Source organism: Lissotriton vulgaris, chromosome 10 (assembly GCF_964263255.1).
Source record: "Lissotriton vulgaris chromosome 10, aLisVul1.2, whole genome shotgun sequence".
Taxonomy (NCBI): domain Eukaryota; kingdom Metazoa; phylum Chordata; class Amphibia; order Caudata; family Salamandridae; genus Lissotriton; species Lissotriton vulgaris.
The window spans coordinates 1,157,374,806-1,157,399,282 of record NC_141698.1 but is presented as its reverse complement, the minus strand read 5'-3'; the positions used below and the strand labels follow the sequence as shown (position 1 = coordinate 1,157,399,282).

The 24,477-nt window shown below is 49.7% G+C and overlaps 1 protein-coding gene across 2 annotated transcripts in view; it reads right to left on the bottom strand.

The window, feature by feature from the left end:
- Positions 1 to 24,162, bottom strand: part of LOC147689507 (NXPE family member 4-like) — a 361,120-nt gene extending 336,958 nt beyond the window's left edge. For both annotated transcript variants that reach the window (XM_086942264.1, XM_086942265.1), the window contains exon 1: positions 24,018 to 24,162. The gene's annotated coding sequence lies outside the window, so the exon portion shown is untranslated. The remainder of the gene's footprint in view (positions 1 to 24,017) is intronic.
- Positions 24,163 to 24,477: the final 315 nt, after the last annotated feature.

Sequence of the window (24,477 nt, the reverse complement as noted above, 5' to 3'; positions counted from 1 at the left end):
GTACTCATTTTATCGACCTCAGAAGGATGAAAGGCAGAGTGGACCTATCAGGATTTGAACCTGTGACCATGAGGTCGAACACACATCCCATACAGTGGACCTATTCATCTGCTAAGCCAACAGACCACACTGCTTTTGCTACCCAAACAGCAAGCAGAAAATAACAAGCAAGTCCCTGTCCCACAGATCTGCCCGTTGGAAGTCAAAAGATGGAGGAACTTCAACTTCTCATGAACACAAGCCCTGCTGCCGGCACTCATGCATTGCAATGCTACAGCTGTTTTTCTCAGCACTGAAAAGCACTGCAGCCATTGAAGTGTGTGATTCCACAGCAGAGGGAGCTAACACTGCATCTATATTGCAGTTCAGATTCAAATGTTGGTAATTGTTTGGGTGGTCCCAGCCAGTGTAACGCGGGGTTACTGGGCTCTGCTTTTGACAGTTTGATTTTTTTCATCTCTCGTATCCTGTGGCAACATTACTATTGGATCTAGACCGAGCACTATCTCCTCCCGTTTAGCACTGGACTTTTCGGGTAGCGCGTCATTGCTGTGCAAGACTTATTCAGAGAACTAGAGCGTCTTACAAATTCAGAACTCCACCAAGCAAACACTGATGCTGAATAAATCAAAAAATAATCAGTGTTTTATTTTTTAAAAGAAAACATGCTTTAAATCATGCATGAGTAAATACAAACCTTAAAATTACAAATGAACACAAAGAAAACCAGACATTTTCAGCCCTCCTGAAGTAGAGATCTGTGCAAGAAAGTGTGTAAGTGATAAAATATGTAAAGTCCTTTCTTGTGGATGGCTCACAATGTAAAAAGCTCTTCCTATTGCATTTATCAGAGAGTTAGTTCACAATGCTGAAATTCGGATCAGCCAGATATATATTACCTCTGACTTTTAGCAGTCCCAGTTGAAAAGGTGGGTGGAGCTAATATAGTAAGTGGGTGGAGCCAGCGGATGAAGTGGGTGGAGCCAGAGAAAAGTAGGTGTGGCCTCCGACAAACATTTGCGCACCTGCACTTCATATTTTACAAATTAAGCACTGCATAAACCTCCTAAACGTTTTACCTTTACTAAGAGTGACTTGTAGGAGGCACACCAAACTCATCTGGGTGGATGATGGACCCGTACTAGGTCGGCCATTTACCAAAGGCTAGCATCTCAGAGTCTGACATATTTACTTTCACATGGTTTGTTAGCAACCCATAGTCAACAGCTAGTAGGCATTGGCTGCTGGCACTGGAATTAAAATCTGATGGGATTGCAAGCTTTAGTTTTTTTAATGTCACCAGCATAAACAGTTGCTGCAGTTGAGGTCGAAGGAGGAGCTTAACTGTGGTGAATATGTTATGTTTTCTAGTACGGTAACCATGCAACTGTCACTGAAGAGCCACTGTAGCACTCAAGCCATACAGAATGACTATAGGAAGAGATAATAGTTAGAATAGTATCATTTAGTTGCAATGTGGTATGGTGTGCCCTGGTATGTGGCCTGGCCACATTATTTTGAAAGTGTAGATGCTGGTATACATGTAGGTATGTCTTTTATGTCAGTGCTTTATCACTTAAGGGTCTGACGTTAGAGCAGACAACGTTTAGAGCCTTGAAGGTGATATGTTTTTGAAACATTTTTATTTGGAGTGGAGTTTCAAAGCTTGTTGGCTTGGATAGATAATGCCTCCAAGTGGTGTATTCGTGAATCATGGAACTTTCATTTGTAGGGATGGAAGATGCATCTGTGGTGGTGGACTGGAATATGTGCTGGAGCAATATTGGTGTGAGCCTTGCTGTGGGTTTAGGTAGATTTTGACTACTCTGGTCGAGGACACACTCTCTCCCCAGCAGCTCCACGCCAATTTCCCTGCCACCGAAGCCTCCTCTCATCCTCCTGAGAGGGGTTTGAGACCCCTGCATGCCAGTCACCGCCGCTAAGTATATTATTTAATTCGCACTGGGCTGTTTCATTATTATTGTGTCTTGACTGCTGTGATTATTGTTGTGTCTCGCTTCTGCTTGCTTATTGTTGTACCTTTACTGCTGAGCTGTCTCCCCGCTTCATTTCTCCCGCCGCTGTGCACCTACGCCACCCCCCTCCTTTGCCCATCCGGCCTCCCAGCTGATCGTCCCACCCCCTCCCCTTAATTGCGGATGCTGCGAGGATGCGCAGAGGACACGAGCAGCAGGCGCGCCTCTGGGGTGCCGAAGGCGTGCCAAAGGCAAGCCTGTCTGCTCCTTTCCATGACCCGACCACGGCCAGTGCCAGGAACCATGGATCTCCGGGACCCCACCGTTACAACTCCGCCGCACTCCACGCACTCAACTCCGGAAGACACGCCGACAACCTGCATAATGCACACACCGTCGAAACTCTCACATGCATTCTTCTCAACGTGTGCTCCCTGCACTGACACGCCAGAGAGATCTGGGACCGGATACACATCCTCTCGCCCAACGTCCCCTTCTTCACGGAAACCTGGACCAACGCCACCTCCAGCCCTGACATTACCACGCCCATCCCAGACGGCTACAAGATCCAGAGAAAGGACCGCCCAGGAGGAGGACTCGCCATCGCACACAAGACTGCCCTCCAAAATCTCCACATCCAGCACGAGTGACCCCCACTCCAACACAGAACACCTCCACTTCCAGATCCAGACATTCCCCAGGACTACATGATGTGGCACCCTCATCTACAGACTGCCAGGACCTCACACCCACTCCGCAACTACCATAGTCGAGCTCGCCGCACCGCACGCCATCACCTCCATGGGCTACATCCTACTCGGGGACCTGAATTTCCAACTCGACAACAGTGACAACCCCGACTCCACCACTCTTCTCGATAACTTCCCCAACCTAAGTCTGAAGCAGCTGGTCAACACGCCCACTCACAAAGCAAGAAACACCCTCGACCCAATGGGGGAGGGACAAACATCCGCTTCAGCCACACAACCCAGCCCCCTAGGACGGACCACCATTGCATCCACTTCACCTTCAGCACCACCAATGCACCCAAGCCCGCACCGCACCCACCACAAAGAAACTGGAGCAAGGTCACAGAGGAACACCTCAACACCACCCTCCTCCAAGATCCCTCCATCACCACTATCAACTCCAATGTCGCAGCCATAGAACTTCACCACTGGATCTCCCACTGCGCTGGCAAGCTTGCACCCCTCCCCGCCAAACAACGCCCTTTGAAGGCCGCCTGATTCACCACAGAACTACAAGAAGCCAGACGCTCCTGCAGACACCTAGGGAAAACTTGGGGAAACCAGAATACCACGGAAGCACAGAACAACCACAGGAGTGCCCCGAAGGAATATCACCAGCGCATAAGAGACACCAAACGGACCTTCATAAGAGACAAGATCCAGACCAACATGACCAACTCCAAGGAACTGTTCAACATCATACAGCAGTTTACATAACCCCCCAGCGAAGCCACAGACATCACACCTTCCCAGGAACTCTGCGACGAGCTCAGCGCCTACATGCACCTGAAGATCAAGGTCCTTTACGACTACTTCAGCGAACAAATGCCGATCACCAACCCCCCCAACTCCGCTGATAAGCCATCCATCATGACTTCGAACCCACCACCGTTTAACACATCACCACGACCATGAAGAAAACCCACTCAGGAGACCCTACGGACCCCTGTCCACTGCATATATACCAAAGGTCCACCGCCGCCATCTGACCTGAAGTAGGATGGACCGTAAACGCCTTCTTCTTGTCCGGCATCTACCCAGATGACTGGAAGCGGGGGGGGAGGTTAAACCCCTCCTCAAGAAACCGATGGCTGACCCAACTGACCTGAAAAACTACCGGCCCATCTCTCTCCTCACCTTCTCGGCCAAAGTCACAGAGAGACATGTAAATGCCCAACTGACCGCCTTCATCGAAGAGAACTCCACCGTGGAAGCCTCCAAGTCTGGATACCGCCACAACCACAGTACCGAAACCGCCCTCCTCACCACCACTGATGACATCCTCACACTACTCGACCAGGGACACAATGCGGCCCTCGTCCTTCTGGACCTCTCCACAGCCTTCGAAACCATTTCAGACTGCACACCTCGCAGCCAGACTTCACGACACAGGGATACAAGGAGCCTCCCTCGACTGGATCCAATCCTTTCTCTTCGGGCCGAACCCAGCGGATCAGACTCCCTCCCTTCCTCTCCGAACCCATCGATATCAACTGCGGAGTACCCCACTCAGCCCCACGGTCTTCAGCATCTACATGACCCCCCTTGCCACCATCGTAGGACAGCATGGGCTCAGCATTGTATCCTACGCCGATGGTAGTCTTGAGGTAGTGGTGATGCAATCACACCTGTCACCATGAGTGGGCAACAATGTATTGATGTTTGGATGCCAAACAAAGCTATTTTCTTTTGTTAAGGCTGATAATTAAATGTAAACACTTTTTATCAGTTTGCATATGAATAGTATATAGCGTATTGGATTATAGAAAAGACCATTGGATCAGTGCTTCGTTATATATGTGCAGTTATTAGTCATTCATAAATAGACCAGATTGTAGGAAGTGACTGATGGTTCTTGCCAGTGAGCATACTCAGCTATTAATGGGGATCTAAATAAATAATGTGGACACAGGGTGCCACAAACAAGGACTAAAAGTATGTAATCTATAGGGTAACATAAATGATGACGTAGAACATATCATGAATGATGCAATATGTGAGGCCATAGCAGTGCTTGTTGGGGGGGGGCGGGGCGGTGGGGTGGTGGGGGCGCAAGTTTTAGTTAGCCCCACTAAATATAGCTGGTGAGTTTCTATGTTTTTCTGAGTTCAAAATGTTAATGTTGTGACTGATATATTCACCTAACTATAACGTTAGACCAGTGAATTTCTACGTTTAAAAAAACAAACAGATATTTTTCCAACACCTAACTATAATGTTGCTTTAACCTTTCTTTTTTCAAGGAATTTCTATGTTTGAAAACAATGCGAAGTAATATTTTATCACCATGCATAAAGCCAACCCGCAGGCTCCACACTAAAGCCCCCCCCTGGCATCTGCCTCCGTGAGCCTGTAATGTACACCACTCCACTGTATGCCACCTCATTGTATTCCACCCTACACCACTCCACTCTACAGTATTCCACTTTACGCTACCCCACTCAACACCACTCCACTGTACGCCACTGCACTCTTTGGTATTCCTCTCTACCCCACTCAACTCGACAGTATTCCACTCCACTCTGTGCCACTGTACTCTGTCACCTCACTTTACAAGCCACAGCTTTATGCCACTCCACTCCAAGCTATTCGATTGTATGCCACTTACTCAATGCTATTCAACTGTGCCTTCAACTTTTTTTGCCTCTCTCCCTGCTTGCTGGTTGCACTAATACCGGTTGCTTGCCCAGTTTTCCCACTGCTGCTCCTGCGGCCCCTGCCAGTTTTCCAGGTCCCGCCTCCCAGCTGCGCTCCCCCCCCCCCCCTATTTAATAGAGATATTTCCCCTTGTCGTACCGCCCCTGGAATGGCATACTGTTTTGGTTGATTCCCAGGTTTACCAGTTTTGGTAAATCTTGTGATGCATCAAAAATCATGGGAGTTGCGAGTGAACATCCATGCAACGCCTTCCCAGGACAGAGTAACGCAATGCAGCAATTCGCAATTTGCGTTACTCCAGGTTTTCGGAGCTACTCAGGGCCATGCAATGTGGCTTTCCATGGCTTCAGAAATCTGACTTAGAAGTTTGTGTCTTGCATGTACCATGTTGCGTGGTGCAAACGCAATGCAAGTCTCTCATCAATGTGCCCCAGTTGCTTTTAACAGTGCCTTCGGTGCCAGACAAAAACATTTTGCAGATCTGAGGAAGTCTCTTTATCTCCATTGGTGACTGTCCTTATGTTCTGCAAGTTCCTATCACATCCTTGTTCCTGTAATAGTCACTACTGGTGCTGCACACATTTTATTTTGTTCAGCACCTCATATTTGACATTATTTTACAGATTGTTCAAGTACAGGAAGGGGGACCTACACAAGGCAGCACACATGGAAAATGCAAAAACGAGGAAAAATAATGCATTTCTCCTTGTTTTGCTAAGTTAAGACCATGTTTTCCCTAGTATTAATTTTGGTGCTGCCTCCTATGTACGCTGCCCTTGTACATAGGGGGCAGCGTCAAAATCAATGGGTGTTGCCGTGGAACACCCCAACACCCACTGCCCAAACCTTTCACACTAAAAATAGCATAAAAGGGGGCCTTATTTACCAGGCAGGGTTAAGCCACGTTAAGTGGCTTAACCCTGCCTGGTAAATAAGGCTAAGCCCCTAACGCCACCACAACGTCAGAAAAAGTGATATTGTGGTGGCGACAGGGGCTTGTACATATGACCCTCTGTCTGTTATCATTCTTAAAATTCACTAATAGTCAGTAGTACTTGTAGGAGAGTAGGGTCTGCAATCCTATGATCACCCAGATTTTTTGCTTTTGTTTCACTGGTTTACGACTTTCTTTGGCTGTGGGCCTGCTAATCAGACCCACAGCCTGGCTGTTCTCTTTCTAAATTACGATATGTACCCTAGGTGCATTTACCAATTGGTACTGGGCCACCTTATCAGACCCTGTAACTCAGGGCATAGGTGTACCCAGGGCCGCCAGGGGCTGCAGCATGTATTATGCCACCCCTGGCTGGCCTCCTAAATTTGACACAACTGGCTGCATGACAGCTGGGGCGAAGTCGTGTAATCACCCTTTGCTTTAGATATAGTAGCCCTATATCTAACCATACAATGGACACCCGAGTTCCTATCAGTCACTCCTATGGCAGGCCTTGACAATCCTGAAGGCAGAGTGCGTGGGCTCGTGTGAACTGTGTTCTGGCCCGAGCCGAGCCCGGTTGCAGCTTGCGGAATCAAGACCCAATGGCTGTTCCATGATAACGCGTACCATATCGGTAACTTCGGTGTCGCGTTATCCAGACATGTCGAGTAAGGTGTCATACTAATCGGGATGCTGCCCTCTCACCAACTCTGGCGTCAAGGTTAGCATTCCGCCCTTCTAGAGGGACACGACATGTACGTAACTGTGAACCCCGGTTAAAGTTAACTAAAGCCTCAGCTCCACAAAATGGATGCTGCCACCACAGACACGAGTCTGACCTCCTGCTGCTGGGAGTCCTTCCAGCGAGGAGCGCTTGGACAAAGGGTTTCCTGTCGAGGGCGGTGTTCGCACCGTCCCAGACAGGGTTTGTGTATTCTGGGTAGGTAGGGCTTTTGCGAGAAGGTGACTGCGGAGTGGCACCCCGGTGCTCACTACGCATCTGCCGGTCAGAACCAGTTCCAGGGGCGCCAGCCCTGGCCTGGGGAAAGTCCGGCAGGGGAGAGGGGTGTAACTACCCCCCTTCCTGGTCCCACCCTTAGGGCAGGACCTAGTCATGTACCCACCCCTTTCTTTAGGATAAAGGCCGGAGCGGGGACCCTTCCAAATTAGATCATCTTTGAATCAAGAACTACTTTCTACGAAAGGACATTCGAGACTCTTCTCAAGATTTCTCCCTTGTGACTAAGGAGTAGTCACCCTGCATCAGCGGGCACCATCTAAGAACTCTGCGGTTTGCTGCAAGTCCTTCCTCAAGGATCCGACGGCCCAGCTCGACGAGAACCGTCTTCCCTGGCACCTCTGACCTCTACCCACGTCATCAGCTCAGCTGTGATCTGTGGGTGCGACGAGACCTCGAGGGACCGGCCATCATCAAAACCTGCACGCTTTCTTAACCAGCACGACCATCGAAGTAATTCTCTGGTGAGTGCTCTGGGGTCCGAGAAGCCCCGACCCTGAGCCGCTCCAGCACCGAAGTGCAGTCTCCCAGCATCTCCACGATCTGCGTGGGGCCCTTCTGCTCGCTGCTCAGCACGTTGTCTGGTCACTAGCCGCTGGCTTGTGCCCTTCTGTGACGACATCCGACAATCAACACTGCTGGTCTGGTTGCTCCAGACTGGCCCTTGCTTCCATCTTTGCGAGAAGCACCCCAGACCCTCCTGGTCCACTCAAGACGCCATCTTAGGCCCACCACGTGGCCCTGAGATCTGCCAAGGCTTGTTGCCCCAATCCTGGGCCCAGCGACGCCGACAGCATCATCCTTCGGGGACAGCTCGCACCTCCACCGTGGTCGCCGACAACGCCTCCTGGTCCGTGAGACTGCAGAGCCTAGCGTCGCCCACTCACCTGGTCGAGGTGACGGCCAACCGGTGCCTTCCTGGTACCCTCTGACTACTGGCTAGTAGTACGAACTTGGTCCCCTCTGCTTTCAGGTATCATCAATCTCTGATCCAGGCTTGGATCTCTACGAACTATTCATCACTGGTCGCCGGCCAGCAACTCCTTTTCTTCCGGCTCCTGGCTCGTCAGCGAAGACCCCGACGCCTGTAAGACTTGTGCAGCCGCAGCCCTCGTGGCTAGGTAACTCGGCATTTCGGTGCCTGCATAGCCTCTTTACTCTAGGGTCCCGAGTCCCTCGCTTCCGACTTGCCTTATCGGGTCTGCCCGAGACCTTAAACTTTGCGTGTCCTCGGACACTTGTTTTAATTGTGCACTTGAAGTATTTTCCTAAGAGATTTGGTTTGTGCTTAGTACCCTGTCCTCATAAAGAGTCCAGGGCTGTTGTGAATCTTAATAAATATCCTGTTTATTTTCATAACACTTGTGTGGTGTCCTTTCACTTGGTGTTCAAGGGGTACAGGTGTGGTAAACAACTGGCTTAACGCGCCCTCTCGAGTCTTTAGCCTTAGACTGCTCGTATCCACGCTACTAGGATAGCTGGTCTATAGGTTGACTTACAACCAATCACCATAAGGGTCGTTTGGAACGATACATAGCGGTCGCTAGAATAGCGAACGCTGCATATCGGGCCAACTTCTCACATTGGTGAGCAGCGGGTGGGATTTGAGCTTGCTGTTGTTTTACCACACGTATCCTAAGAATATCTTGTTGAAAGATCACATAAGTACTGTTAGTACATATAACTAAAGCTTAGAATACTCTGAGTTCTACTGAACCAGCTGTTGCAGCTCCTCAAGGCTTAGCACACCTTGGCTGCAACTCTTAGCAAGGGAATAGTAGGTAAACACATAGTGTAGGTAGGTGCATCACGTACACCACACTAGAAACAGTATGTCGGACAAAGGAGGAAACTCTGAGTCTCCCCTTGTGTCCGTTGACCCTCCACAGGTCATCCCTTCAAGATATACTGTGCTGAGCTTCAAGGAGTTAAGACAAGTGTGTCACTCCAGGAAGATCAAGCAGGGGTCTAACCCCACCACGTCCTTTCTGATTGGTCTCTTGGAGACTTATGATGCCAGAAAAGCTGAGACCCGTCCCAGCTCTTCTAATCCAGAAGGAGACATGCCTCCCCTCGAGGGAACCAGAGGTGACCCTGACCTAATCCTCCTCTCAGCCGAAAATGAGAATGTGGAGGAGGATGAGGATGAGGATCTCTCTGGGGATGAGGCAGATAAGGGACAGGTAGAAGTCGTCAGACTAACCCGGTCCAACTTAAGCAAACATGATAGTGGTACTGGGGGACCCCCGGCGCTACTGTCAGGTCCGCTTAACATTGGGAATGGACGAGCCCGATCTCTGTCGAGAGACTCTGGCAGATCCCTTCAAACCAATGGCTCTCACAACTCTTCTCAAAGAGGGATGACGTCCCCTCAGAGGAGAGTGTACGAAGCTAAGGAAAGGGCAGCTAATCTGAGGATCGAAAGGGAAGAACTTGCCCTGGCCAAAGAAAGGCTTGCCTTTGCTAGAGAGCAACAGTTAAGTGGGGTAGTCCCCACTGGTGGCAGCAATGTACCTAGTAATAGGGAAAGGAGTTTTGATACGAAACACCTTGGGAAGATAGTGCCCCCCTTTAAACAAGGGGACGACATCCACAAATGGATTACTGCTTTGGAGAGGGCCTGCACTGTGCAGGGTGTTCCCCAGAGTCAGTGGGCAGCTATCTTGTGGCTCTCCTTTGAAGGAAAAGGAAGAGACAAGCTCCTCACCACAAGGGTGGAGGATGCTAACGATTACCAAGTCTTGAAAAATACACTCGTTGAAGGGTTCGGCCTAACCACTGAGCAGTACAGGGTGCTGTTCAGGGATACCCAGAAAACGCAGTCTCAAGATTGGTCTGACTTTGTCGATTGTGCCACTAAGGCTTTTGAGGGCTGGTTGCTGGGCAGTAAGGTTACTGATTACAAAGGATTGTATAATTTGATGATGAGAGAACAAATTTTAAACAATTGTCAGAACCAGTTGTTGCATCAGCATCTTGTCGACTCGGATCTGACCTCTCCCCAAGAATTGGGAAAGAAGGCAGACAGATGGGTTCGTACGAGAGTTAAACAGAACCAGGGCCAGAATCAAGGTGGTCAGAAGAAAGCAGACCAGAAGGGTAAAGATTCTAAGGGGGAACAAAATGACCAGAAGTCTTCGACAGGTCCCCAACAACCCAAAGAGGGTGGGGGTCAGGCTCCCCAAAAGAAGAAAGAAGGCCAATCAAAAAGATGGTGCCAGTACTGCAAAAGTAAATCTCACTGTTTTAGTGAGTGCACCAAGAAAGGAGGAGGGCAGACCCCTGCCACTGCAGCCCCTAAGGCACCTGTGCCCCCTAGTACAGCCAGCAGTGGTAGTGCGCCTCCCAAGGGTTTAGTAGGGTTAACCCTGGGTTCTGAGGGGCGTGACAACCTAGTTGGCACACTCACTCAGGCTGTCCTTGTCAGTACAGGGGACGTGGACGTGTCCCCTGACATAAGTCCCAATACTTTGGGCAAATACAGACAGACGCCTTTCATAAATGGAAAGATGGCTCAGGCCTATAGGGACACTTGTGCCAGTGTCACCATGGTGACGCCTAACTTTGTGGACCCTGGACAGATCATGCCAGGTACAGAATTCCTGGTGACCAATGCAAGCAATGTCACTACCAATCACAGTATGGCAATTGTAGCTTTCTCCTGGGGAGGGGTAACTGGCAAAAAGAAGGTTGTAGTTAGTTCAGACCTCCCAGTGGGTTGTTTGTTGGGCAATGATTTGGAGTCATCACACTGGTCGGAAGTGGAGCACCGGACTCACATGGAAATGTTAGGTTTGCCAGCACATGTGTTCGCTGTGACCAGGTCACAGGTCAGGAAATGCCCCACTGAACAGGTGCTGGATCCTGGAACAACGGACCAGACACCTCCCAAGAAAAAGAGCAGTAGGGTTAAGGCTGCGCCTTCCCCCTTGCCCCAGGTCGTGGATCAAGTCTCAGAGGAGGCTGACCTACAGGAATTGAGGGAAACTGAGCCTAGGGAGTTCGAACTTGATCAAGTTGAATTCTTGGGTTCAGGGGGACCCTCAAGGGAAGACCTGGGGAAGGACCAGTTAGACTGCCCTTCTCTTGAACCCCTCAGTCAGCAGGCTGCTGCTGAGGCTGCTGGGAACGCCACAGGTACCCACAAGGTATACTGGGAAGACGGACTCCTGTACACTGAGTCAAGAGACCCCAAGCCTGGCATGACCAGGAGGCTGGTTGTACCCTTGTCTCAGCGAGGCTTCCTACTTACCTTGGCCCACGAGATTCCCTTAGCAGGTCACTTAGGCCAGACGAAGACGTGGGACAGGCTTGTCTCACACTTTCACTGGCCTCATATGAACGAAGATACCAAGGAGTTTTGCCGCTCCTGTGTCACTTGCCAACCCAGTGGTAAGTCAGGTGGCACGACAAAGGCCCCCCTTATACCAATGCCTGTGGTGGGGGTGCCCTTTGAACGGGTGGGGATCGACATCGTCGGTCCCATGGAACCACCAACAGCATCAGGGCACAAGTTTATACTGGTGGTAGTGGATCATGCCACCAGGTATCCTGAAGCTATTCCCCTTAGGACCACTACAGCGCCTGTTGTGGCAAGAGCCCTAGTTGGAGTATTCTCCAGAGTGGGCTTCCCTAAGGAGGTCGTCTCCGACAGAGGTGCAAACTTTATGTCGAGCTACTTAACTGCTATGTGGAAGGAATTTGGTGTCAACTACAAGTTCACTACACCCTATCATCCACAATGCAATGGGCTTGTTGAGAGATTCAACAGGACCCTGAAAGGGATGATTCATGGACTACCGGAAAAGCTTCGGCGTAGATGGGACGTCCTGATCCCCTGCCTCTTGTTCGCCTACAGAGAAGTCCCACAGAAGGGGGTTGGCTACAGCCCTTTTGAACTTTTGTACGGACATCCTGTAAGAGGACCCCTGTGTTTGGTGAAGGAAGGATGGGAGAGACCTCTCAAAAAGCCTGCAGCCAACATAGTGGACTATGTGCTTGGCCTCCGCTCGCGGATGGCTGAATACATGGAGAAGGCATCTGAAAACCTTAAGGCCAGCCAAGAACTCCAAAAAGCTTGGCATGACCAAAAGGCTGTCTTGACTGTTTACCAGCCCGGACAGAAGGTGTGGGTGTTGGAGCCAGTGGCCCCAGCAGCACTCAAGGACAAATGGTCCGGGCCCTACACCATCCTGGAGAAAAAGGGAGAGGTCACCTACCTGGTCGACCTGGGAACTCCCCGGAGCCCCCACAGGGTGCTTCATGTCAACAGGCTCAAGGCATATGTCGACAGGAAGGACATGAGTTTGCTCATGGCCCTAGATGAGGGACAGGAGGAGGAGAGTGACCCTCTCCCCGACCTGCTCACTCAGAATCCTGACGATGGATCGGTAGATGGTGTTGTCTTTTGTGGCAGCCTCTCCGAACATCAACAGAAAGACTGTAAACAGGTTCTTCAGTCTTTCAGACATATGTTTTCTCTAACACCCAGTCAGACCGATTGGTGCACCCATGAGGTTGACACTGGTGACAGCTTGCCCGTTAAGAGTAAAATCTACCGGCAGCCTGATCACGTTAGAGACTGCATCAAGAGTGAAGTGCAGAAAATGTTGGAGCTGGGAGTCATTGAACCCTCGGATAGCCCTTGGGCTAGTCCCGTAGTTCTATTGCCGAAACCTCACACCCCGGGCGGTAAGAAAGAGATGAGGTTCTGCGTAGACTACAGGGGTCTCAATGCAGTCACTAAGACTGACGCCCACCCAATACCAAGGGCAGACGAGCTTATCGATAGATTGGCTTCGGCCAACTACTTAAGTACGTTTGACCTGACAGCTGGGTATTGGCAAATCAGTTTAGCTGAGGACGCCAAGCCTAAGACCGCATTTTCAACCCCTGGTGGGCATTATCAGTTCGTGGTGATGCCCTTTGGTCTGAAAAATGCACCTGCCACCTTCCAAAGGTTGGTGAATCAAGTCCTTACTGGGCTGGATGACTTCTGTGCGGCATATCTAGACGATATTGCTGTCTTTAGCTCCACCTGGGAGGATCACCTGGTCCACCTGCGGAAAGTGTTAGAGGCTCTGCAAGCAGCAGGCCTCACTATCAAGGCCACCAAGTGCCAGATAGGGCAGACACAGGTTGTATACCTGGGCCACCTTGTAGGTGGAGGCCAGGTTCAGCCACTGGAGAGCAAAATACAGTCAATCAGGGACTGGGCTCCTCCAACCACCCAGACTCAGGTTCGAGCTTTCTTGGGCCTGACTGGATACTTCCGGAAGTTTGTCAGGAACTATGGTTCCATCGTGACACCATTAAATGAACTGACAAGTAAGAAAATGCCAAAAAAGGTTCAGTGGACAGCGAGCTGTCAAAAAGCATTCGATGACCTAAAGCAGGCCATGTGCATGGCGCCTATCCTCAAGAGTCCAGACTACTCCAAACCATTCATTGTCCAAACAGATGCTTCTGAGTTGGGTGTGGGAGCTGTTCTTTCTCAACTGAATTTTGATGGTCAAGACCAGCCCATTGCTTTTATAAGCAGAAGGCTGACCCCTAGAGAGAAGAATTGGTCAGCTATTGAGAGGGAGGCCTTTGCTGTGGTTTGGGCCCTGAAGAAGCTGAGGCCATACTTGTTTGGCACTCACTTCAAGATTCAGACCGACCATAAGCCCCTCTTGTGGCTAAATCAGATGAAGGGTGAAAACCCCAAACTGCTTAGGTGGTCCATTTCCCTACAGGGGATGGACTTTACAGTGTAACATAGACCTGGTACTGATCATGGCAATGCCGATGGGCTCTCCAGATATTTCCACTTAGAACAAGAAGACTCACCTGGTCAAGGTTAGCTTATTGTTCCGACGTTTGGGGGGGGGGGGTCATGTAGGAGAGTAGGGTCTGCAATCCTATGATCACCCAGATTTTTTGCTTTTGTTTCACTGGTTTACGACTTTCTATGGCTGTGGGCCTGCTAATCAGACCCACAGCCTGGCTGTTCTCTTTCTAAATTACGATATGTACCCTAGGTGCATTTACCAATTGGTACTGGGCCACCTTATCAGACCCTGTAACTCAGGGCATAGGTGTACCCAGGGCCGCCAGGGGCTGCAGCATGTATTATGCCACCCCTGGCTGGCCTCCTAAATTTGACACAACTGGCTGCATGACAGCTGGGGCGAAGTCGTGTAATCACCCTTTGCTTTAGATATAGTAGCCCTATATCTAACCATACAATGGACACCCGAGTTCCTATCAGTCACTCCTATGGCAGGCCTTGACAATCCTGAAGGCAGAGTGCGTGGGCTCGTGTGAACTGTGTTCTGGCCCGAGCCGAGCCCGGTTGCAGCTTGCGGAATCAAGACCCAATGGCTGTTCCATGATAACGCGTACCATATCGGTAACTTCGGTGTCGCGTTATCCAGACATGTCGAGTAAGGTGTCATACGAATCGGGATGCTGCCCTCTCACCAACTCTGGCGACGAGGTTAGCATTCCGCCCTTCTAGAGGGACACGACATGTACGTAACTGTGAACCCCGGTTAAAGTTAACTAAAGCCTCAGCTCCACAAAATGGATGCTGCCACCACAGACACGAGTCTGACCTCCTGCTGCTGGGAATCCTTCCAGCGAGGAGCGCTTGGACAAAGGGTTTCCTGTCGAGGGCGGTGTTCGCACCATCCCAGACAGGGTTTGTGTATTCTGGGTAGGTAGGGCTTTTGCGAGAAGGTGACTGCGGAGTGGCACCCCGGTGCTCACTACGCATCTGCCGGTCAGAACCAGTTCCAGGGGCGCCAGCCCTGGCCTGGGGAAAGTCCGGCAGGGGAGAGGGGTGTAACTACCCCCCTTCCTGGTCCCACCCTTAGGGCAGGACCTAGTCATGTACCCACCCCTTTCTTTAGGATAAAGGCCGGAGCGGGGACCCTTCCAAATTAGATCATCTTTGAATCAAGAACTACTTTCTACGAAAGGACATTCGAGACTCTTCTCAAGATTTCTCCCATGTGACTAAGGAGTAGTCACCCTGCATCAGCGGGCACCATCTAAGAACTCAGCGGTTTGCTGCAAGTCCTTCCTCAAGGATCCGACGGCCCAGCTCGACGAGAACCGGCTTCCCTGGCACCTCTGACCTCTACCCACGTCATCAGCTCAGCTGTGATCTGTGGGTGCGACGAGACCTCGAGGGACCGGCCATCATCAAAACCTGCACGCTTTCTTAACCAGCACGACCATCGAAGTAATTCTCTGGTGAGTGCTCTGGGGTCCGAGAAGCCCCGACCCTGAGCCGCTCCAGCACCGAAGTGCAGTCTCCCAGCATCTCCACGATCTGTGTGGGGCCCTTCTGCTCGCTGCTCAGCACGTTGTCTGGTCACTAGCCGCTGGCTTGTGCCCTTCTGTGACAACATCCGACAATCAACACTGCTGGTCTGGTTGCTCCAGACTGGCCCTTGTTTCCATCTTTGCGAGAAGCACCCCGGACCCTCCTGGTCCACTCAAGACGCCATCTTAGGCCCACCACGTGGCCCTGAGATCTGCCAAGGCTTGTTGCCCCAATCCTGGGCCCAGCGACGCCGACAGCATCATCCTTCGTGGGACAGCTCGCACCTCCACCGTGGTCGCCGACAACGCCTCCTGGTCCGTGAGACTGCAGAGCCTAGCGTCGCCCACTCACCTGGTCGAGGTGACGGCCAACCGGTGCCTTCCTGGTACCCTCTGACTACTGGCTAGTAGTACGAACTTGGTCCCCTCTGCTTTCAGGTATCATCAATCTCTGATCCAGGCTTGGATCTCTACGAACTATTCATCACTGGTCGCCGGCCAGCAACTCCTTTTCTTCCGGCTCCTGGCTCGTCAGCGAAGACCCCGACGCCTGTAAGACTTGTGCAGCCGCAGCCCTCGTGGCTAGGTAACTCGGCATTTCGGTGCCTGCATAGCCTCTTTACTCTAGGGTCCCGAGTCCCTCGCTTCCGACTTGCCTTATCGGGTCCGCCCGAGACCTTAAACTTTCCGTGTCCTCGGACACTTGTTTTAATTGTGCACTTGAAGTATTTTCCTAAGAGATTTGGTTTGTGCTTAGTACCCTGTCCTCATAAAGAGTCCAGGGCTGTTGTGAATCTTAATAAATATCTTGTTTATTTTCATAACACTTGTGTGGTGTCCTTTCACTGGGTGTTCAAGGGGTACATGTGTGGTAAACAGCTGGCTTAACACGCCCTCTCGAGTCTTTAGCCTTAGACTGCTCGTATCCACGCTACTAGGATAGCTGGTCTATAGGTTGACTTACAACCAATCACCATAAGGGTCGTTTGGAACGATACATAGCGGTCGCTAGAATAGCGAACGCTGCATATCGGGCCAACTTCTCACAGTACTGTCCAGTCGTTGGGTGGAATCCACAGTGAGAGGTATTATTTTATACCTGGTTTTGGTTGCATTACACTTGCAATGGTGATCCTACTGGGTTCTCAATGATCTAGCTCAGTTTGGGATAACATGGTATGAGCCGATAATTACTGGGGACTTTTTGATCTAAGTTGGGTTTTATTATCAATGATGGAAGTGTTCATTGCAAAATAAAAGGCTATTGACAACCTAAGTTGCAGAGTTAATGGAATAGGGTCACGGGGAAGTTCTGTAGGTCTTTTTTTAAACAGGCGATCATGTTCTCTTTGTGGCTAGATTTCAAATCAAAAGGCGGTAAGGTGGTGTAACACTTGGTATTTCTTATTATGATAGGCAAAGTAAAATCCTGTGCTTTAGAAGTGTGTGGTCAATGCTAACATTACCTGCCTTTGAAGTGAAATACAAAGACAGGATGAACTTCCAACCACTATCTAAAGAACACTATCCAAAAACACATTGGAATACTGTGCCAAAGAAACAAATGACTTATTCCTGACTCAGAAGTTCCTTAATGTAGCCTTTCTGGATTTTAAATGTACTGGTTCTCATTAACGCTATTTTGACTTTATTACTCTCCTAGTGGCTAGTTAGTTATGTGTAAAATTCAGACAGGGCTCTTTAACTCTGTGGTTTTTGTTCCAAACGGTAGAACATATATACCGCCTGTCCAGCTCTATGCTGTCATGTAATTTGCCAGATGAAAGAATGGCTCATCTTCTATTCTTTAGTGCAGCATATAAAAAATCCCAGGAGGAAGGGGATAATAGGGATTTGCCATTCCATGGGGGTAACACAACAAGCAGAGGCATTAAGGCTATTGAGAAAACACATTAGGGAAGCCACTTGTATGCAGTCTTTCAAAGTATCTCCAAATTGGTTGATGCATGAGGAGAAAGATCATTGACAGGTTGGCTGTTCAAGAATCATGTTAAAAACACATTAAAAATGGTCCACCAGGTAATGGTAATGGAGAAATTTCTGAAATGGGACGAATATTATCTTACATTTATATTTCTGTTTTAGCAGTAGAATGAGAGTTAAGAATTTGTAAATTTTAAATTTTAAGTGAAAAAGAATGTCTTAATGTTCAAAACACCAACAGTGGGCATCTCATTGTGGACCACACTTTGGATACAAGAAGTTGAGTGGGCTGCGTCTCCATTTACCTTCGAATTTAGAAGAATTTTTGAAGTTAAAGCTCAGCTGGGCAAGGCAGCCAATGGTGTCCAAAGAGGAGGCGTCGTTTTCGTTGAGCTGTTGGATGAAGTCACGGTGAAGATTCCAACTTTCAGACTTAGGGTCAAATTTACCAAGATTTGACGTAGCGCAAAGCAGCAAGACCACACGCTGCACTGCATCAAATGGAGAGGTCAGGAATGGGCCATATTTATAAATACTTTGCGCATTGCTGCTTTCTCACCGTGCTGGTGCATTATGTGTAAGGCTGCCGGTTTACAGTTTTTACTGATTTTAACAGATAAATACAGACTGAAAACATTTATTTTCTTGTCTGTTTATTTTTAAATGTGGAAAAAAACAGACATTGTGTTACTTTTTGAGTAATTCTAAATACTGTCTGCCATGACTGCCAGGCGCATATCTGTGTAAATTGATAGGTAAGGGAGCAAAAAAAGAAAGGAATTTTAGTAAAGAGGCTCTAACAGCAGTAGATATGCACAAGGTTGATACTAAGAAGTGCTTATTTTCTTGAAAGTGCATTAATTTCTCTTCTACAGGTGTTTACAGCACTGAAACCTAGTAGACATTCAAGCATGAGTGCATATTTATAAATATGGATAAATACAGACGGAAATGTCAAAAAATAAATACCATGAAACCGGGATTATTTTATATGCTACATAGCGCCAACGCAGGCACCTTTTGTGCCGTAGTGAAAGGGTGCCTGTGTTGCAGGAAAGATTCTTTGTATTGAGGAAGGGACACCTTCCTGCAAAGAGGCATTCCTTAGATGCATTTTCCTCTTTCTAAGTGTGCTGTATTCTGAACAAACAAGATATAAAGATATTTTTCCTTGTTACGCCTCTATCAGGAAGGCATCCACTGTTAATGCATCCCCAGGTTTACTTGTCGTTGTAAATCTGGGAGTGTGCCAGAATATATGGGTGGATGCATGGAAACACCCAAACTCCACCCATGAAACAGCTTTCTGGCACTGACTAATGCGATCTGTATTAATACGATCGGTGTGGGTTTTTCAAAATACCTATCATTACACACATCACTGTGGAGACTTGAATATGACAGTAATCGCACATTATCACTATGGGGACTGAAATGTCACTGTAATCACAAAATATGTTTGGGAGGACTTGTTCATGAGTACAATCATGCACTATCTCTGTGTGCTATTCCTGTGCATCCCTTTAATCACACGCTATCTCTGTGGGGACCTGGGCATGTCTATAATCACACACTATCTCCGTGGGGACCTGGGCATGTCTATAATCACACACTATCTCCGTGGGGACCTGGGCATGTCTATAATCACACACTATCTCTGTGGGGACCTGGGCATGTCTATAATCACACACTATCTCTGTGGGGACCTCGACATCTCTAAATTCACAAACTATCACTGTGGGGACCTGGGCATGTCTATAAACACACACTATCTCTGTGGGGACCTGGGCATGTCTATAATCATACACTATATCTGTGGGAACCTGGGCATGTCTATAATCACACACTATCTCTGTGGGGACCTGGGCATGTCTATAATCACACACTATCTCTGTGGGGACCTCGACATCTCTAAATTCACAAACTATCACTGTGGGGACCTGGGCATGCCTATAAACACACACTATCTCTGTGGGGACCTGGGCATGTCTATAATCATACACTATATCTGTGGGGACCTGGGCATGTCTATAATCACACACTATCTCTGTGGGGACCTGGGCATGTCTATAATCACACACTATCTCTGTGGGGACCTCGACATCTCTAAATTCACACACTATCACTGTGGGGACCTGGGCATGTCTATAATCACACACTATCTCTGTGGGGACCTGGGCATGTCTATAATCACACACTATCTCTGTGGGGACCTGGGCATGTCTATAATCACACACTATCTCTGTGGGGACCTCGACATCTCTAAATTCACACACTATCACTGTGGGGACCTGTGCATGTCTATAAACACACACTATCTCTGCGAGGAACTGGGCATGTCTTTAATCATACTCTATTTCTGTGGGGACCTGGGCATGTCTGTAATCATACACATTCTCTTTGTCAACCGTGGTAATACTATAGTCACACAACATCTCTGAGGGGACCTCGACATCTCTAAATTCACACACTATCACTGTGGGGACCTGGGCATGTCTATATTCACACACTATCTCTGTGGGGACCTGGGCATGTCTATAATCACACACTATCTCTGTGGGGACCTCGACATCTCTAAATTCACACACTATCACTGTGGGGACCTGGGCATGTCTATAAACACACACTATCTCTGCGAGGAACTGGGCATGTCTTTAATCATACTCTATTTCTGTGGGGACCTGGGCATGTCTGTAATCACACACATTCTCTTTGTCAACCGTGGTAATACTATAGTCACACAACATCTCTGTGGGGACCTCGACATCTCTAAATTCACACACTATCACTGTGGGGACCTGGGCATGTCTATATTCACAAACTATCTCTGTGGGGACCTGGGCATGTCTATAATCACACACTATCTCTGTGGGGACCTCGACATCTCTAAATTCACACACTATCACTGTGGGGACCTGGGCATGCCTATAAACACACACTATCTCTGGGGGGACCTGGGCATGTCTATAATCACACACTATCTCCGTGGGGAACTGGGCATGTCTATAATCACACACTATCTCTGTGGGGACCTGGGCATGTCTATAATCACACACTATCACTGTGGAGACCTGGGCATGTCTATAATCACACACCATCTCTGTGGGGACTTGAACATTCATTTATTTACACGCAAGCTCTGTTTTGACATGAGCATCACCAGCTTTGCATTCTCTGTTTGGGGCTTTGTGAATACTGAAAAGTAGTAAAGTTAGACTTTTTGTCCAAGTGTACCTTTGTGAATCGGGCCCTATTTCAATGAGGACTTAAACACAATCCCCTTCATGCACTATCTCTGTGGGGACTTGAACATTGCTATAATAACGCACCATCTCTGTGGGGACTTGAGCATTTCTATAATAACACACAACCTCTGTGTGGACTTGAACATCATTAGCTTCACACCCTTTATAATGGGATTCAAGCCTTGAATGTACACACTACTTCACTATTTCAGTATCTCTGTGGGGACTTAAACATCTATTTGGTAAACATGTGAGCAGCTACTCAAGCTCTGGATTCCTCTTGACCATATTCCTTTGTTCCATATGTTAATTTCTTGGTGTTAGTTCCCTTATCTTCTAAGATTTTAAGCACTAATAAATAGGTTAAATGCAGCTTTAAGTGTCTTTCGTTAAGCATGATATGATATTTTCGGGCACATTAAGATAATCTGCATTTAATGTATGCCCCTGTTATATATGCAGCAATTCATATATGAATATATTACAATGTTGTTTGTGTATATTGTTGCTAAAATAAACATTTAGCTGTGTGCCTTCGACTGTATTCAATCACAACTAGTGTTACGGACTAGGTCCCCACAAGGATGGTAGCACGTGTTCAAGTCCCCACAAGGATGGTAGCACGTGTTCAAGTCCCCACGAGGATGGTAGCACGTGTTCAAGTCCCCACAAGGATGGTAGCACGTGTTCAAGTCCCCACAAGGATGGTAGCGCGTGTTCAAGTCCCCACAAGGATGGTAGCACGTGTTCAAGTCCCCACAAGGATGGTAGCGCGTGTTCAAGTCCCCACAAGGATGGTAGCGCGTGTTCAAGTCCCCACAAGGATGGTAGCGCGTGTTCAAGTCCCCACGAGGATGGTAGCGCGTGTTCAAGTCCCCACAAGGATGGTAGCGTGTGTTCAAGTCCCCACAAGGATGGTAGCGCGTGTTCAAGTCCCCACAAGGATGGTAGCACGTGTTCAAGTCCCCACGAGGATGGTAGCGCGTGTTCAAGTCCCCACGAGGATGGTAGCGCGTGTTCAAGTCCCCACAAGGATGGTAGCGCGTGTTCAAGTCCCCACAAGGATGGTAGCGCGTGTTCAAGTCCCCACAAGGATGGTAGCGCGTGTTCAAGTCCCCACAAGGATGGTAGCGCGTGTTCAAGTCCCCACGAGGATGGTAGCACGTGTTCAAGTCCCCACAAGGATGGTAGCACGTGTTCAAGTCCCCACAAGGATGGTAGCACGTGTTCAAGTCCCCACGAGGATGGTAGCGCGTGTTCAAGTCCCCACGAGGATGGTAGCGCGTGTTCAAGTCCCCACGAGGATGGTAGCGCGTGTTCAAGTCCCCACGAGGATGGTAGCGCGTGTTCAAGTCCCCACAAGGATGGTAGCGCGTGTTCAAGTCCCCACGAGGATGGTAGCGCGTGTTCAAGTCCCCATGAGGATGGTAGCGCGTGTTCAAGTCCCCACAAGGATGGTAGCGCGTGTTCAAGTCCCCACAAGGATGGTAGCGCGTGTTCAAGTCCCCACGAGGATGGTAGCGCGTGTTCAAGTCCCCACAAGGATGGTAGCGCGTGTTCAAGTCCCCACGAGGATGGTAGCGCGTGTTCAAGTCCCCGCGCGTGTTCAAGTCCCCACAAGGATGGTAGCGCGTGTTCAAGTCCCCACGAGGATGGTAGCGCGTGTTCAAGTCCCCACGAGGATGGTAGCGCGTGTTCAAGTCCCCACGAGGATGGTAGCGCGTGTTCAAGTCCCCACAAGGATGGTAGCGCGTGTTCAAGTCCCCACGAGGATGGTAGCGCGTGTTCAAGTCCCCACGAGGATGGTAGCGCGTGTTCAAGTCCCCACAAGGATGGTAGCGCGTGTTCAAGTCCCCACGAGGATGGTAGCGCGTGTTCAAGTCCCCACAAGGATGGTAGCGCGTGTTCAAGTCCCCACAAGGATGGTAGCGCGTGTTCAAATCCCCACGAGGATGGTAGCGCGTGTTCAAGTCCCCACGAGGATGGTAGCGCGTGTTCAAGTCCCCACAAGGATGGTAGCGCGTGTTCAAGTCCCCACGAGGATGGTAGCGCGTGTTCAAGTCCCCACGAGGATGGTAGCGCGTGTTCAAGTCCCCACAAGGATGGTAGCGCGTGTTCAAGTCCCCACGAGGATGGTAGCACGTGTTCAAGTCCCCACAAGGATGGTAGCACGTGTTCAAGTCCCCACAAGGATGGTAGCGCGTGTTCAAGTCCCCACAAGGATGGTAGCGCGTGTTCAAGTCCCCACAAGGATGGTAGCGCGTGTTTAAGTCCCCACAAGGATGGTAGCGCGTGTTCAAGTCCCCACAAGGATGGTAGCGCGTGTTCAAATCCCCACAAGGATGGTAGCACGTGTTCAAGTCCCCACAAGGATGGTGCTGTGCGCGCGATTAAATAACAATATATTTGCACATTTGAAGCAGGATCCTGTATCATGAATTTTTTCTTAACATTTTTCTGTTAGTTGTGTGTTTTAAAAACATTGGGAAAGGTAAGTCCCCACAAGGCAGGTATTCACACATAGTCCCCACAAGGATGGTAACACGTGTATGTGTGTGTGGGCGTTGGTGTGTGTGTAGGGAGGGCGGGGGGGCTGTGTGTGTGTGTGGGCGTGTGTGTGTGTGTATGGGTGTGTGTTTGTGTGTGTGTGGGGGGGGGTTGGGGAGGCTGTGTATGTGTGTGTTTGTGTGTGTGTGTGTGTGTGTGTGTGTGTGTGTGTGTATGTGTGTGTGTGTGTGTGTGTGTGTGTGTGTATGCGTGTGTGTGTGTGTGTGTGTGTGTGCTTGAGAGTGTATAGTATTGTGCCAAACAACAGCAAATACCCGTATGGCATTAAGAAGCAGCAAATGTTATAAAACAAGGCCCTGTTCACATCCACCTGTTGGGTTCCCATTTAAAGCCCTGATTGTCCCAGGGCCTCGGACTGGTGTGCTGGTGCATTGTGCCGGTTTGTTGTCAGCTTGTGCGGTGCATTTGTCGTCCTGCTGTATTGCTGCTGACTTGTTGTGCTGTGTTGTGCTGTACTCCTGTTGTGTTAGTTTCCTTGTGTGTTAGGAGTATGCGGCGTGGTGTTGCTGTTTTGCCCCAGCTGCAGTCTGCACGACAGGAATATGACCCCACATTAAAGTACCGCACACACACGCACGCACAGACACACGCACATACACACACACGTACCTTCGCGACTCAGCCGTGAAGGTGTCTCCGCTCTTTACCCGGTGAGGGTTGAAGGGTGCACAGTGGGTTTGCACCGAGGGCTGCGCTGCTTTTCACCGGTGCTGAAGTGAAGGTGCGGTGTGATCCTGCGCACCCACACCCACGCCCGTGCCATCCTCAGCCGCTGTCACCCCCCCCCCCCCCCCCCTTGCGCTTTCCGCGAGGCTGACAATCACCCCTCCCACACGAGGGTTCGGTGGCTGGAATGAGGCATAACCAGGGCAGGGCCTGGGACTGGTCTGACAGGTCGGCCGGGGGCGGTTATGGCCTCAGGGCGCTGTGCACGGTTAATGCCCGGGTCTGCAGCGAGCTGAGCCCCTGCCACCCTCTCCGGCCTGGCACCGCCGCCGCTTCAAGCGTGCCACAGTCTGACCAGGCGAGGCCCAGGGGGAGCAGGACTTTAAAGCCAAAAACCGGGACA